The 14,252-nt window shown below is 41.0% G+C and overlaps 1 long non-coding RNA gene across 1 annotated transcript; it reads right to left on the bottom strand.

Annotated features, from left to right (window-relative positions):
* Window positions 1-6,032: 6,032 nt before the first annotated feature.
* Window positions 6,033-14,004, bottom strand: LOC113495368. The gene is made up of 3 exons (XR_003400713.1): window positions 12,524-14,004; window positions 12,166-12,340; window positions 6,033-7,131 (listed from the first exon to the last, which is right to left on the bottom strand). It is a non-coding gene; the product is annotated as an uncharacterized LOC113495368 (long non-coding RNA).
* Window positions 14,005-14,252: the final 248 nt, after the last annotated feature.

Here is a 14,252-nt window from a genome sequence, read left to right on the forward strand (position 1 = left end):
GTCGATGTTCCTCGTTCCCAGTTTAAAGAATAGCTCATCAGTGGGGAGGGTCCTGTAATGTGATTACCGTATAACAGTATTAGTGTTACCGCCGCCGCCGCCGCGCTGGTGGAGGGTCAGGCTACTTGTGCCCACTGATTTGTAAACGCAACTGTTTAAATAATGCGCCAAATTCAATGTAATTTGATTACTGATATACTATGAAGTGATGCAGTCAGTAAGTCATAGATAATTAAATAAAACCCTAATTAACAGCGGTTATATTAGAGCCAGTAATTATGATCACTATCTAGCTTCGATAGTACCATATCTAAGTCTTGAAATTAAAGTTAGTAGGTTTTAAATTCAATCCCTCATTACAGTTTTTCTGAAGTTATCGTAACTAATTGCATGCGTTCAATATAGCGCCAATTAATCGTGCAGGCTACTCCAGCCCCGTACGTTAGATAACTGCTGACGCTGCATACACTCAGATGCCCGGATACACTACAACAGCGGACGACACCTTTAAATACCAACTGCTTGTGAGCCTAGGGCTCATATACAGGTCCCGTAGCAAGGCAGCTGCAATCGAATGTTACTAATCTGGCAGGGTTCATACATACTTACATATATTAATATTTTTTTATTGTATACCAAACGGTAAGACGACGCGGTGTTGACTTTGTTCCGCCGCAGCGAAGGATTAACATTGAAGATGTCGAGCTAGATATCAAGTACTGATTACTTGGTCTGCTGCTATAAGGCTACACACTTTGCTTTTATAAAAAAAAATATACAGTTTGCCATTAGTACTAAGAGATGAACTTTTTACCATAATTAAAATACTAAATATTGTTGTTACACCTTTAAATGACTCCAGAAACAAATGCAATCTGTCCATGCTTGTCTCATGTGGCAACAGTGTCCCGAGTAGCGACCGGCCGCTACGACCCGCTCTACGCACAAACTTCCACGTTTTTCCCGTGCTTAAGTTATGTGCGAATCCAGGATTAGTGATACATTCCATGTATATGAAGCACTCAAGCGCAACACCTTAAACAGCTATAAATTCCGATACTATTAACTAGTATTTTTTATTGGTGAGGATTCTCTCTAGCCGAGTGGACAGCTACGAGCCGTTCCGGATGACTGGCGGCCGTATAAGGCGCATGGCGTGATGATACAAAGGGTGCTTCATATTAATTGTAAGTTCTTCACGGCGCTGCGCATTGCTGGGGTGGGCAGAGCTCTAATTGATTCGATTACAGTCCCGCGAAGCACTGCGGTTATGTCGCTAAATATTCATAATTGAATTACTAACGGTTTGATTTTGTGGTGGGAGAGAGTTGTGCAAATATAAATCAAGACTGATTATTGTAAGTTACGTTTAAATTTATTCATATTAACGCTACAATAGCTTACTCTACTTTATGAGTAATTTGTGTCAAAATGTTTTTTCATGTTTTAATTGTTAAAAATATGTATCATTAATTCATCATCACTATTTCTCATTATTACTTTGACTGTTGTATTGTTTTTTTTTTTCTCATTTCTCATCAGTCCTTTTTTGGTTATAATTTGACAATACCATTACATTATTATTTCGTGGCCGTTAAACCACAAATGAGCTCATTGGTATAGGCATTGAGAGCAGCCACAACTTCCACATCACTACACATACTTACTATAAACTTGCCATAAGTGCAGTGCTAAATCATTTCCCGGCAATGGCGGTGTTCGCGTCGGGAGTAGAGCAGAGCCGCAGGGTCGGTGCTCGAGTGACAGTTGTCCGGCGCGCAGTACGCGACCGATGCGCCGTGATCAATCAGCCGGCAACCAGACCGACAAATCACTGGTATTGTGCGAGCCACAATGTTTGCGGGCTGCCGGCTAGGGTGACGACAACTAATACCACAATTGTCTATTGTCAATCTAATCTCCACAGTCGTTAAAACTTTAATAGGTATCATACATGTTTCGCTCATGATTTCGCTTAATATTTTTAAAATTTGTATCAATATCGACGTTCGTCGTTGCCTGCTCTTTGTACAATTGTCTTACCCAATAATAAACATACCAAAACTAATAATGGCCAGTTTTGTTCATCCAAAGATAAAGAAAGTGGTTCTTATGAAATAATGTAAATATTCTGTGAATGCTATTTAAAATGATGACACTGATCTATTTGTGTGTACGCCAAGGTCGAGTTGAAACTCGTAGTAGGTGCTGTAGGTATCGCGGAAACGCCAGTGTTCATAACACCAGTAATAATACGAGTCCGGTATAGTTTAATGAAAGAACAAACATGGCTTGTTATAATTAGCGCTGTGTCATGTATTTGTGCAAGTGTCGCGGGTGTTTACCGGAGCGCGCGGGCTGCTGCTCGCCGAGTCGCCGCACAGCGCCGCTCTTGATGATACTAACACACCTAATTGTATTTTATTAACATATTTTGTCGGTTGTATAGATCGTTGATATTACCGAAAACAATGTATGCAGTAGTCTATTCAATTTGAATGATTTACAGTAGATAACCATTTTTGCTACACCAGCTTACTGCTTGTATGGTTAAGCAAATTACACGCTTAACGACAAGAAAATCAGCTCGGGTAACAAAAACAACCAATAACGTAAAGCAAATGTGAAAAACAAACACCCACCACCGCTTCCTAGCTGTCATCTCATAAACATCGTCAATTATCATAATACAAACAGGAGTCCATACATTAACAACAAATACAAGTCAACAAGAAGCCTAACATCGATAACGCGTAAAATTAATCGAACAGCAATTCGCTAGGTGCGCGCCGCGGCTCCGCTCGTCGATCAGCGCGATACCATCGCCTGTCAATAACATCCTTACATTTAATATGACTTTTATTAAACTACAACAATTTCGGTTTGTAAAACTACCCACACAGCCGCGGACCTCGGGCTAGATGCGTGCAAACAAAACACACCGGAACAAAATAACCGCCGTCAAATCTTGCCATATTGAATTCTCATCCGCTCGAATTGGGTTGATTTCAGTTTGGCGAGCGACTGATATGTGAACCGTATTAGACTTGTTTTTATATTTTGGAGTATGGTAACATCTGCCTTTATTTACGTTTTGGCTGGAAACAGCGGCACAATAGGTGCGGCGAATCGGGCGGCTCCACAATAGAGGCTCCCGCGGCCGCGAGGGGGCGCCACATCGCCACGACACGCTTTTTATGGACAAATAGTAAATGACCTTCGGTTTGTAAGAGTTGCCATTTTCTGTATTGCTTCAGTTCGCAAAAGTAAGATGTTACAAACTCTTTTACGAGGCAAACATATGGAGCTGCGGCAACTCGAGTCGACCTCATTAGAGCCCGGTTCGGAAAAGTATATATTGTATGTGGGGAAACATCTTTTTTCTCAAAAATTATACGGTAATAAACAAGACATTTAAAAAGTTAAGCACTTTAAGTAACACGAGAAGTATTTAATTGTAGGTTATATATAAATAGTAGATAGGTACAATAAAATATTTGATCCCAGGATGACCATAAAAGGTCAAATTCTTGGATATCATTGTAATCTAAATGATTGACTTTGGGCAATCACTCAATACGAGAACAAAAGAACACTCAAGAACAACAGTTGAGATGCTCGTTTTTTTTGACCTAGTGAAGGATAGATAGATCTTCTACATGAGCTCATCCACCCAAACAAATCAGAACCGCACTCGAGGAACCTAATGTATGGCGGCCCGCGCCCTCACCCTGCGACAAATTTGTGTTTAAGAGATTGCCATCAATACGAGAATTACAAACTGTGTGATCCATTAGCAACAAATGGCGTTATTTAACTGCGCTGCCGCGAAGTCGCGTAACGGCGTGTTGCGGCGCGGGAGATGCGCGGGTGACGCGCGGCGGAGCGCTGACTTACGGCCGGCCGCGCTAATCGAAGATCATTATCAGCTGCGATTCAATCAGAAACATGATTAAAAACGATTTAGTGCATCATATCTCATCCGATACGTTCACTTTCGCGTCACACCTCGCCATTTTATTGGGTAGCCTCTTTATATCAGTGCGTCGATTGTATTCTAAAGTCAGAGTTAAGTACTGCTCCCAGAAGAAGATACGGTCATGGAGCTGAAATTTTATAACAACATAGTTTACCAAAGTTTGAGGAAACCCTCGACTTTCTAACGATTTCATAATAAATAGATCTCTTTTCATGAAATAAACAGAATTTTTTAATTTGTTTTGCTCCTCAAAGAATTAATAAATCAATTGATCGAGGATATTTAAAATAAGTTGTCAGACAGATAGTGAACAGCGTTTTTAATATGAGGTCGATTGTTATAGCGAGAATGGCCGATTTGAAGATTATTTACCTCAAAAGAGATCTTGACTTTTTTAAATCTCTTGAATGTGTAAAGAACACAAAACTTTTCTTTGTGTACCCGAACATGATAAGGGGTAACAATCGCGACAATCCCTTCGTGGCCACGCCCCCGCATATCGACAAAACGCATTACCATAATATGATATCGGCGCAGATGCGTCGCCGCTGCCGCGCCGCGCCGCGACCGCTGCAAGACTTTTACTTTTGTCGATGAGTTCAACTTTCACCTCGGGATTATTGTAATTCTGATGTTTGTGTTTGTCTGGTGGCACACGTGTCTCCTAGATGCGATCGCGCGGCGGATCGATCTTCCTGCGCGATTGTGTTGCGCGACAATGCGACACAAAGCGCGTGGGCGCAGCGCATTGTGGCGTCGCTAAATGCGCTCACGCACGCTCTCGAGGACTCCTTTGTCCATTGTCTGCCCGCCTGAGGGTGGCACTGTGACACATTTATTTTAGGCCAGTTTTTTACAGCACCCATTGTATTGGAAATTAGACATCGGCGCAGAGTTCACGAAACACGATATTATCTCAGCCCTCTGTATCGCGCATCCTCCGACGATTTCTCCCGAACCCATTGTATCTCGAGTTACAACGGATATTTCTAAACGTTCATAACCTGCGCGTTCTAAAACGAAAACGTTCATACGTTATTGAAATAAAAAAAAACAGGTTAGCTTTCCATTTCTGTTAAAGTGAATCTAAAATTCGTTAGACGAAGCGGTTAGGGGCAGGACTAGTCGATCGGATAATTGATCAAACATGGACCGTTAGTGTCGCGGGTACTCGTCTATCAGCTGATTATACGGATTCCTTTCATCTCGTCGTGATGAATGACAAGCGAGCGTCGTTATGAAAGGGCGGTCAGCGCTAGAGATCACATAAAGAAGTGTCAGAGCTGGTTTAATAGAGTTTGTGACCGTTTTATCGATGGCCGGGAGACGCAGCATCCGGTTTTGTGCATTAATCTGGACAATGTGGCTCTATGAGATGTCCGTTTGGTCACAAAACTAGTTTTGGGTAACGTTTCCCTGGCCGCGGTGGATCGCGCCCTCCGCGCGGTGCATAGTAATCGAATTCTTTTCATTACAAACATCTGAGCTATTCAAATGTCAAGTTTTACATGTAACGGCATCTAATTCAACTATTTACTTTGTACTTTTTCCCACGAATTAATCTCTAGGCTCACAGTTAACATCTCTTACCACATCCCTGTATCTAGCGTTGCCAGGTCGCCAAACCTAATAGCCGGACAGACCAGCCAGTTTGGCCGGACATTTGGTTAAAAAAGCCGGACACCCTATATTATTGAGGATTTAGGTGTAAAATCTAGTCGTTTTGATTATTATCATAAATCTTGTTAATTTCTATTGCAATAATAAATAAAATCGAATAATAAATCAGTCTAGATAGTTACTTTATTAATAATCAGTCAAAAGTAAAATAGTAATCACTCAAAATTAAATTCTTGATACTTAAACATTTATCAACATATTACAATTTTTCTTAAATAATAAGAAAGGCACAAATTATACTTTTCTTTAAGTTAAAATATAAAACAAACAAAACTTTTTCTCTTTGAGTTACACAATAAAGTTAAATTCTAGATAATTAAACATTTATGATCAAATAAGACATTTTTAACTAAAAAAATAATAATTTCATTGTTTTACTTATCGTAAAAAGCCTAACAAAAGCCGGACAAGACGGACACCGTTTATCTTAGCCGGACATGCAATCCAAAATCCTAAATATGTCTGACTTTATCCGGACGCCTGGCAACGCTACCTGTATCCAATGCCCAGCAAACATGTCACAAAATTTCAAACTTATTTCAATCTCAGTGAGTACTAATTAGTCATCGCTCTTACATCTATAACCATTATTCCTGAGTTTGGTTATTTGGTTGCTAATATCTTTTTATGATGGGCTATAAATTATACTTTCTATAAGTTGGCTTCAATATTTCACCTTATTGGCGTAAGTACGAAATCGATTTCTACGTGGACATTTGGTATGTTTTAAGTTAAAACATTTCGATGTAAACTAGGGGGCCATAAACCAAATAATTTACATAAGGCCACTAACGGATCTCACAAGAACCGGTCGCAGGCATATTAATGTTTGTGATATATTAGAAAATCGGCAACTACACGCACCGCTCCGATATACTCGTGTTTCTTTTGGTTGCCACTCTTTTTATTAATTTATATTTTTCTAAACTGATCTTTCTTACGGGGACAGGCTGGATCCTTTAACAAGCTGAATGCTTATTTACATATAACCGTATTCCCTTCGTTACCACTGTATTTGATTACCAAAACTGTCGTTTACGGTCGACATTATTTTATTACTCGTTTTCTATAATATGGACACATCATATCATTGCCAACTAGTGTAAAATAAATTCCATCCATTTTATGCGAGTCGTCAGATAATATGTAAATTGTGAGCAGGTAGACGCCTTGAGGTCTATTATTTATAGATTAATATATGTGACATCAATTAGGAAGCGAGTAAATATTTTTATAGTTTTATTATAACAGGATCATAAACTTTGGTACATGTTCAAAACAAGCGCAGTATATCGCATTACCATTGTGTAGTACAATACTAGTTGTGTTGCGCATTATCTGCGCGGGAGCATCCATTCCCAGGATTCCGTTAGCGGTTCACATGCGAGGCATCCCTTTCGCGCGAGTCAAGTGATGAGCCCCACAATGGACCAGCTGCCGACCCCTGGCGACCAGGTGACACCAACCGCTACCTGACAAACAAGAACAAACCTTAAAGCAATCACACTAAGGATGCATTTTAAAGGAGGGATAAAGCAAAAATAAAGATACTAGAGATAGTTCCTACAAGACGCAAATTAAACTTTAACGTATTGCAATAAAGTTCTATTTTATTCACAGGAAAATCAATTTTAAGATAATTGCAATAGATAACAAAGCGCTCAGTGATCTGTAACTAGTTCGGAAAATAATAATTACATAAGAGTATCTACGGGAACTTGGATGTTTCTTACCGCTAAAGTCTGAAAATAATTAAAGGTAAAATGTGTTAAACGGTATCTGGTAGGTACATGACTCTTCGCTAACTGTAGTGACGATATTGACCTCAAGAGTAACAATGGCAGGTTGAAGAAATCCTTTCGTTCGGGACAATTGCGAAAATGTTAATTTATGCAAAGGGGAAGTGGAAGCAAAAAAAACACAAATAAAGCTTATGCACCTGAGCGTCGCATGCGCCGGTTTCGGGCCGCAATAGAAGCGCAGGTATCTCGTCACTCTTACAAATTAATTATACACACATTACGGCGCCGGCACGCGCACATAGGGACGCTTTACCACATTCTTCCACATCATCTGCCGTGATTTACATCGAGCTTGCCCGCTCCAGCTGCTTGCACCAAACAAGGAAACCCAATTACAAAACGTGACTGGATTTTTCTCGAGGGTGACAAATTGTGACCGCAAAAACTTTTCTCCCGATAATTAGTGTTCATCGACACGTAAACACGGGCTTCCCTATTTGCAAGTGAATGGGGAGCTCGATCGAGGATTTTACTCAAAAAATAATACACCTGAACAAAAGCTAATTATACTTTGATAAAAGCTGGGCCACAATGGGTGGCGACGAACAATCGCTGCCTGGCGAGCTGAGGGCGGCCGCGCCAGCCTCGACGTGTTAATTAGCGGATTTTCTCACCTTTTGACAATGATTATTTTTTGTAGCTCACAGTAACGCAACGTGACTGATGTTTTTTTTATGCAGTTATGCTTACTTCTTCTGCGTTCATATTTCTATAACGAACTTTTTAATGGCAGTTGTAGAGAACGGCATACAATATAATGTTAAAATCCATCATTCGATGTTGGTACTTTTTTTTGCTTATTAGGTGTGCTGATAATAACTTGACGCACCTAGCAAGAGGTAAAATAAATGTATAAGTAGTTGTATATAATGTAAGTTATCAAATTTACCTTTTTTCTGTAATGTGTTATTTTCAGCTATGTTCATTACTGCGTATCTATCGTATCGTGGACACAATACCGGCCTCTTGGACGATGACGAGCAGGTGTCGCAAGCGACGGGGTCACGCGACCCTCACCTCACCGCCCCCATTGTTCTACACTACCTAGCTACCTACTGGAAACACTGAAACTACAGTGTTGGAGGACTCACTATATTTCTAGACGATGATATTAAACTGTTTTGTAATAATTGATTACACTAATGCACAATCGAAATTATATAACTTCTGACTAGAAATACACTGATAGCCGAGGGGTAAAGGGCACCACGCTGAAGACAACTGCGCGCAAAGTACCACGGTATCGATCTCCACACTGGACTAGTATTTGTGTGAACCACAAGCACTTGTTCTAAGTTTGGGATGACCTTTGTTTTATTAACCTCCCACCACACAAGAATTAGTGCTGAAAACGTTTTAAGGCACACATATATATTTGTATTACATAAATTTATCTTTCAGTGTTTTAAAAAAAACTAGAACGCTTTAGGGGCCAGAAATTATTTTAACAGAAAGACTGTAATTCATTCAATAGTAGCCTAACATGTTACGTAAGCGGGTAAAAACAAAACCAATAACAAATGACGCATGAAATCATAACTTCGAAGTGATCACCAGGTCGATGTTGGTATAAGTATGAAGATATACTCTTAGACAATAGACTTGTTCACATTGCAGGGTCAGCCGGTAACCAGCTCTAGTAGCGTAGCGCAAGTACATGACAGCTGAAGGTGACGCTTAGCCTGAACCCGCTAAACCTGGCAGTGACTGATCGAAGCGATACTATCAGCCAGGGGTAATGTACTCGCCAGACATTCGCGTAACAACTGGCGCGGAAAATCTCCAGACAGGTCAAAAGCCAACTTCAAATATACATATACAGTATCTCAAAAATCCATTGTGGAAAATATGCTGAAAGCTGTTGTCGACAGTTACTATGTACAAGGAGGCTCTAACAACAAAATAATATGTTTTTTTTAATAGTCGAACAAACATTTTAAATCATCATTTAGTTTGATTTTTGGTTCCATTTATTACAAAATTTGTAAAAACTGTATTTCTTCACCAACAGTTTTGAATATAAACTTTACACAATAGTGTTTGTGCAGGTAAGTGGTATAGGCAGGCACGGGTGACACCGTCACCTCTGGCCCCGACCCGCACTGTGCTGCCATGAGGGGATCAATGTGCTAAATTTATATTTTTTGTAACTTGTGTTTTTAAAATGACATTGTTTTTTTTTTATAGTATAACATTTACTTTCCTATAGTTCCTATAGGTACTCTATTTGTTAAAGTACTAAGGACAAATTATTTTAGTGGTTTTCTGACTAAAAATCTGCTTAAAAATAAAACGCGGCTAAAACTGTCAACGTTGCGTTGTTTCGATTATCTCTTCCCTTTTTTGAAGTAGGTACCTAAACTAATGAGTAAGTTAGTTTGGGGTTACCTAACATGAAACTTCTGGCGTTTTTAAGTCAATTATATTTTATAATGAGAATTAGTAAGCTTATTCATAAAGCCAAACGGATAATAAATTGCCAGTTGTCTTTATAAAATGTTTATGACTGCGTTTATCACGCAGTTGTTTTCATAAATCTTAAACCACCTTTAAATCAGCGAACAATGCTTTTTGTTGAATGTTTGTTCGTATTTGATTGTCAAGCAGTAATACTCTGATTATCTACATATTATTAGAATGAATAGTTTGTGGAGACATCCTTATTCGATTGGCATTATTGTGTCTCCGAACTAGTGACACGACGACAATAGCAGCGGTGGAGGTACATACAACACAACCAAACAAAAATTGAAACCGGATTTCCAAAATCCCGTTCTGTCGCATCGGCAAGAAGCTCTGTTTTCGATTTCTATTCGGATTGTTTGTTTTTTGGGCCCATTGTTGGGTCTGTCAGAGCGGCGACACGCGTACCCATTTTTGCAAAGTCTATTCCATTGTGTTAGCGAGAGGAATGACGTTTGACGGACACGAGGGAGTGATGCGCCGGCACTGGCGGGCCCGCGACTTGCTCCTGTGAGGTCAGATATTTTATCAGTCCTCACCGAGCATCGTTAGTGATGTGACAAAAAGGAAGATATCATCTGCGCTCGTCCAAGCTCACCTCTACTGCACCGCGGGCTACGCAACGGGATTCCTGTTATCATATTGGGGTCCCGTCATCGTGCTCTAAATTACTTTTTGTGTGTTGTAAAAGGAATGAAACGTTTCGTCGGTCAACCGTCGCTCCGAGCAACTCTCGACCAATTTTTGTTTTAAGGGATCGCGTACCCCTTTTCTTACCTGCACCTCAGGATGTCTTTCGTATTCATTTTTAGCTGCTGTTATTGTTCCTTTATATAGATTGCGTCATTCCTCACATACCGCATAACAACTTTTTAGAATCTACCATTTTATAAGAGGCTTAATAAGCGATTATTATTTAATTATTTATTTTTATATGACAACTACGCGAACTATAAGACGCGTTTGGGTGAAAATTTTCCATTTTATTAATAACATACATTGGTACACCCACACGCCTTGGCGGTAATGTTCATCCTATGGTGACAAACTATCACTTAATGCCTATGGTCGGGCGTCGCAATGGGTTTTAGGTGTGCGAGAGCAGCGCGTATCTTATGTTCGGTGATGGTTTTAGAGCGACACAGTCGTGAGGCGTTCCGTTATGAGGGGACGGTTATCAAACGGCGATTCAGTCGCGTTCGCAAAAAGCGCTCGCTCCTGCGCGTCCGGCGCGCCAATTATGCACCGCGCACGCGCCTCCAAAAAAAACTACCCACCGACCATCCCAACCATTTTTTAAAAGCCCCAACTTAAATAATAATGCAGTAACACGCGAGAGTATTCGCAAAATGCGATCCACGAATTTCGTTTCCAAATTCCACCGGCTCCGGGGTTGGACGTCGTTTTTTCCGCTACTATTGTCTGTTTATCTTTAGATTTGTGTTCTGCTGTTGTTGGAGCTTTGTCGGTACGGTTTTAGAGACGTTTTCGCATTTCCGTCGATTCGATTTCCTCTTATTGTTGTTGCAGATCCAAATATAATAAAACTGGTTAGCTAATTGGTTCCTCTCCTACATCGTCCCCGCCGGTGCCCAGGCTCCCCGTGTCTGCTCCACTCACCGTAAAGGAATGCAAAATCAACTGTCTGCAGCGCGGCCGTCGTCCGTCGTCCCGAACGGGCTTTTAATAATGCTCACGTATAGCTATAATGAAGTGCCCAAAGTTTTTTGTGCCGGCGCACGATTAGTCCCTCCCGGCGATCTGAGGTCGCGTACTCCGGCCCTATCATTACTAAAAACGATCCTAATAATATAATAGTCCTGTCACATGCCTTTAAGGGATCGACTTTTAAAAGGACAATTTTCATAATAGGCGGCGAAATTTATCCTTTGTCAAAATATAGTTATAACTAAACAATTTGTGGGAACTTTAGAGTTTAGAAATAGCAACAAATCATTACCTATCACCATAGAAACTTTTAAAAACTTGCATAATCTTGACATGTCAACTTCTAAGAAGCAGACGCAGCTAAGCCCGGTTGAGACGTGCCACCGGGATTTCAACAAATCGTCAACAATTTTATTATACACAATCCTGAGATGGATACGACAGATTGCCTGCACTTAAACGTTTATTTATTGCACTGGAGTTAAATTATGAGTTTATAGATTCAGTAGCGAATACAAGGCTGTAAATCATGGCCGGTATCTAGCATTAGCTATTGGTATTCAGTATAGATACCTGTACGTAGAGGAGTGTTGTGGAGGGTGTCGAGGCTCGGCGGGGCCAGCAAATGGCACATTTATATTGTTCATTACGGGGCCCCGGAGGTGAGAGATGTTGGCGCTGTCGCCGCGCCGGGGGGCCGCAGCAGGGCTGCCCGCCGCCAGCACCACGGCTCAGCCCAGCGCAGGACCTGGGCTCCGTACAAAATAACACAGGCTGTTTAATACGCAAAACATATCAAAATCCTCAACATTCGGTACTTGGAAGCTAAAGGACAAGTAGTTATTACTCAAGAAAAAGATAGTTATAATGTTTTAAGAATTAAAAATAATGATGAGCTGATATACTACATTTTTTCTTTGTTAATACCTACCTACAATTTCTGTGCTTATAAGCTTCACATACATATGTAATTGACTGGCAGTGCCGAGAGAACATATCCTGGCTTGCCCGAGTGGTGTTGTCGAGGGCCAGCCCTGCCGGCGCGCCTGCCACCGGGGGTCCACTGCGCGCACGTCCGATCGCGTTGATTTGTGCGCGGACTCCCGCCGACAGTATTTGTACAGGGCACGCGTGGGACGCAGGACGCGCCGCGCCGCGCCGACCCGCGACACGCGACATCACGCGTCATTGCCTGAACATGAACGCTATTAGTGCATGACCTATGTCATGGAGACATTACCTCTACATGATAATTAATTAAATAAGTTCATCGTCTTCTAAAACATATAAGTATTTCAAACATTCTTAAATAAAAATACGAAAGTCCAAGTTACTTTCAATGCCATAATGTGTTTAATTAATGATTTAACAGCCACGACAGACAATGTTCGGTAGGAATCTTAATGCGGGCGGCGACGAGCGCGCTACGTGAGTGAAAACATGAGCTCTGATCTCACCCGTCGGAGTTTCATTTCGTATATCTTTGTCGACGTATTTTCCAATCTAAACGAGCCGAAATTAGAAGGCTAAGACAACTTTGAAACCGGTCAACATAAAATTGGAAACCAACTGTAGTCTCCGAGTTGCGCAAGAGTCGATCGACCAGTTTGGCGCAGGCTCGCCGGCGCGTGGGATCTATGGGTCTGCGCGACGGGGCCGCGCTACGAAACGTCGTCGGCGCACTCCTCACACCCGCACTTACGACGTTTCTCATCGACTATCAAATTATTTAGTCTGTCACTTTATTGCCGCGGATTAAGGATATCGTTGACATAAATTATTATGTGCGTATCACTTAAAATATGGTCAGTAACTGAAACATTAAACGCAGCACGAATCCGCGCGTGAGTACTGCCCTGCACGAGCGACGAGCTTGCTGCTCCGCGACATGTTAGCATCCACTCGTTTGTACACTTTTAAAATATCGCCTGCAAGTTCTTTACAAAATAATAGTAGCGGCTAGTTTTGAAGGCATTTTGTGTCGGATTACTTTCCAGGTCAAACCAAACATGTTTCAGATTGTGCAAACAAATCTAACGTCCTTGATCACGAGGACGCGTAGGTTACGCCAGCTGCTGCTTCTTTAAGTTTCGTCAACTCTTAATAGTCAAGCATTGCTACGGCAATATTCTAATAATATATGAAAGACAAGAAACCAAAACTGGCATCGATGACAATTACCAGCTAATAACTTCATCGGCCTCGCTGGAGCGTGGCACGTCGTGCGGGTGTCACGGGAGCGGTGAAGGCGGTGCGTTATGTTTATCCATCACAGATCGCGCGCCGCTAAAACTTCACATTTCTAAAGCCAATTAAGGACCCTGATATCAAAACGAGTTTGAGTAAAATGTAATTTCGTAACAAACAGTCGCCGAGCCGTGAATCCGCGCCGCATTATCGTATGTTATACGTTTTATACGTTTTATACGATACCTTATGGTATTTAGAACTTAATTCAGAATCAAATTCGTGTCGACGCCATTATCTGTCAACTATATCAGGATTATTGACTATTTGGAATTTTTCACAACGATCTTTCGCTTAATGAATAGGCAGCTACCATTTTGGATGAGCTAATAAAGTAAACCGTAAATTATATTTATCGCTATTAGTTTATTTATCAGCAAAAGATATTGTTTTATGCAAATGTCCAAATGGAC

This window comes from Trichoplusia ni, chromosome 6 (genome assembly GCF_003590095.1).
Source record: "Trichoplusia ni isolate ovarian cell line Hi5 chromosome 6, tn1, whole genome shotgun sequence".
NCBI lineage: Eukaryota > Metazoa > Arthropoda > Insecta > Lepidoptera > Noctuidae > Trichoplusia > Trichoplusia ni.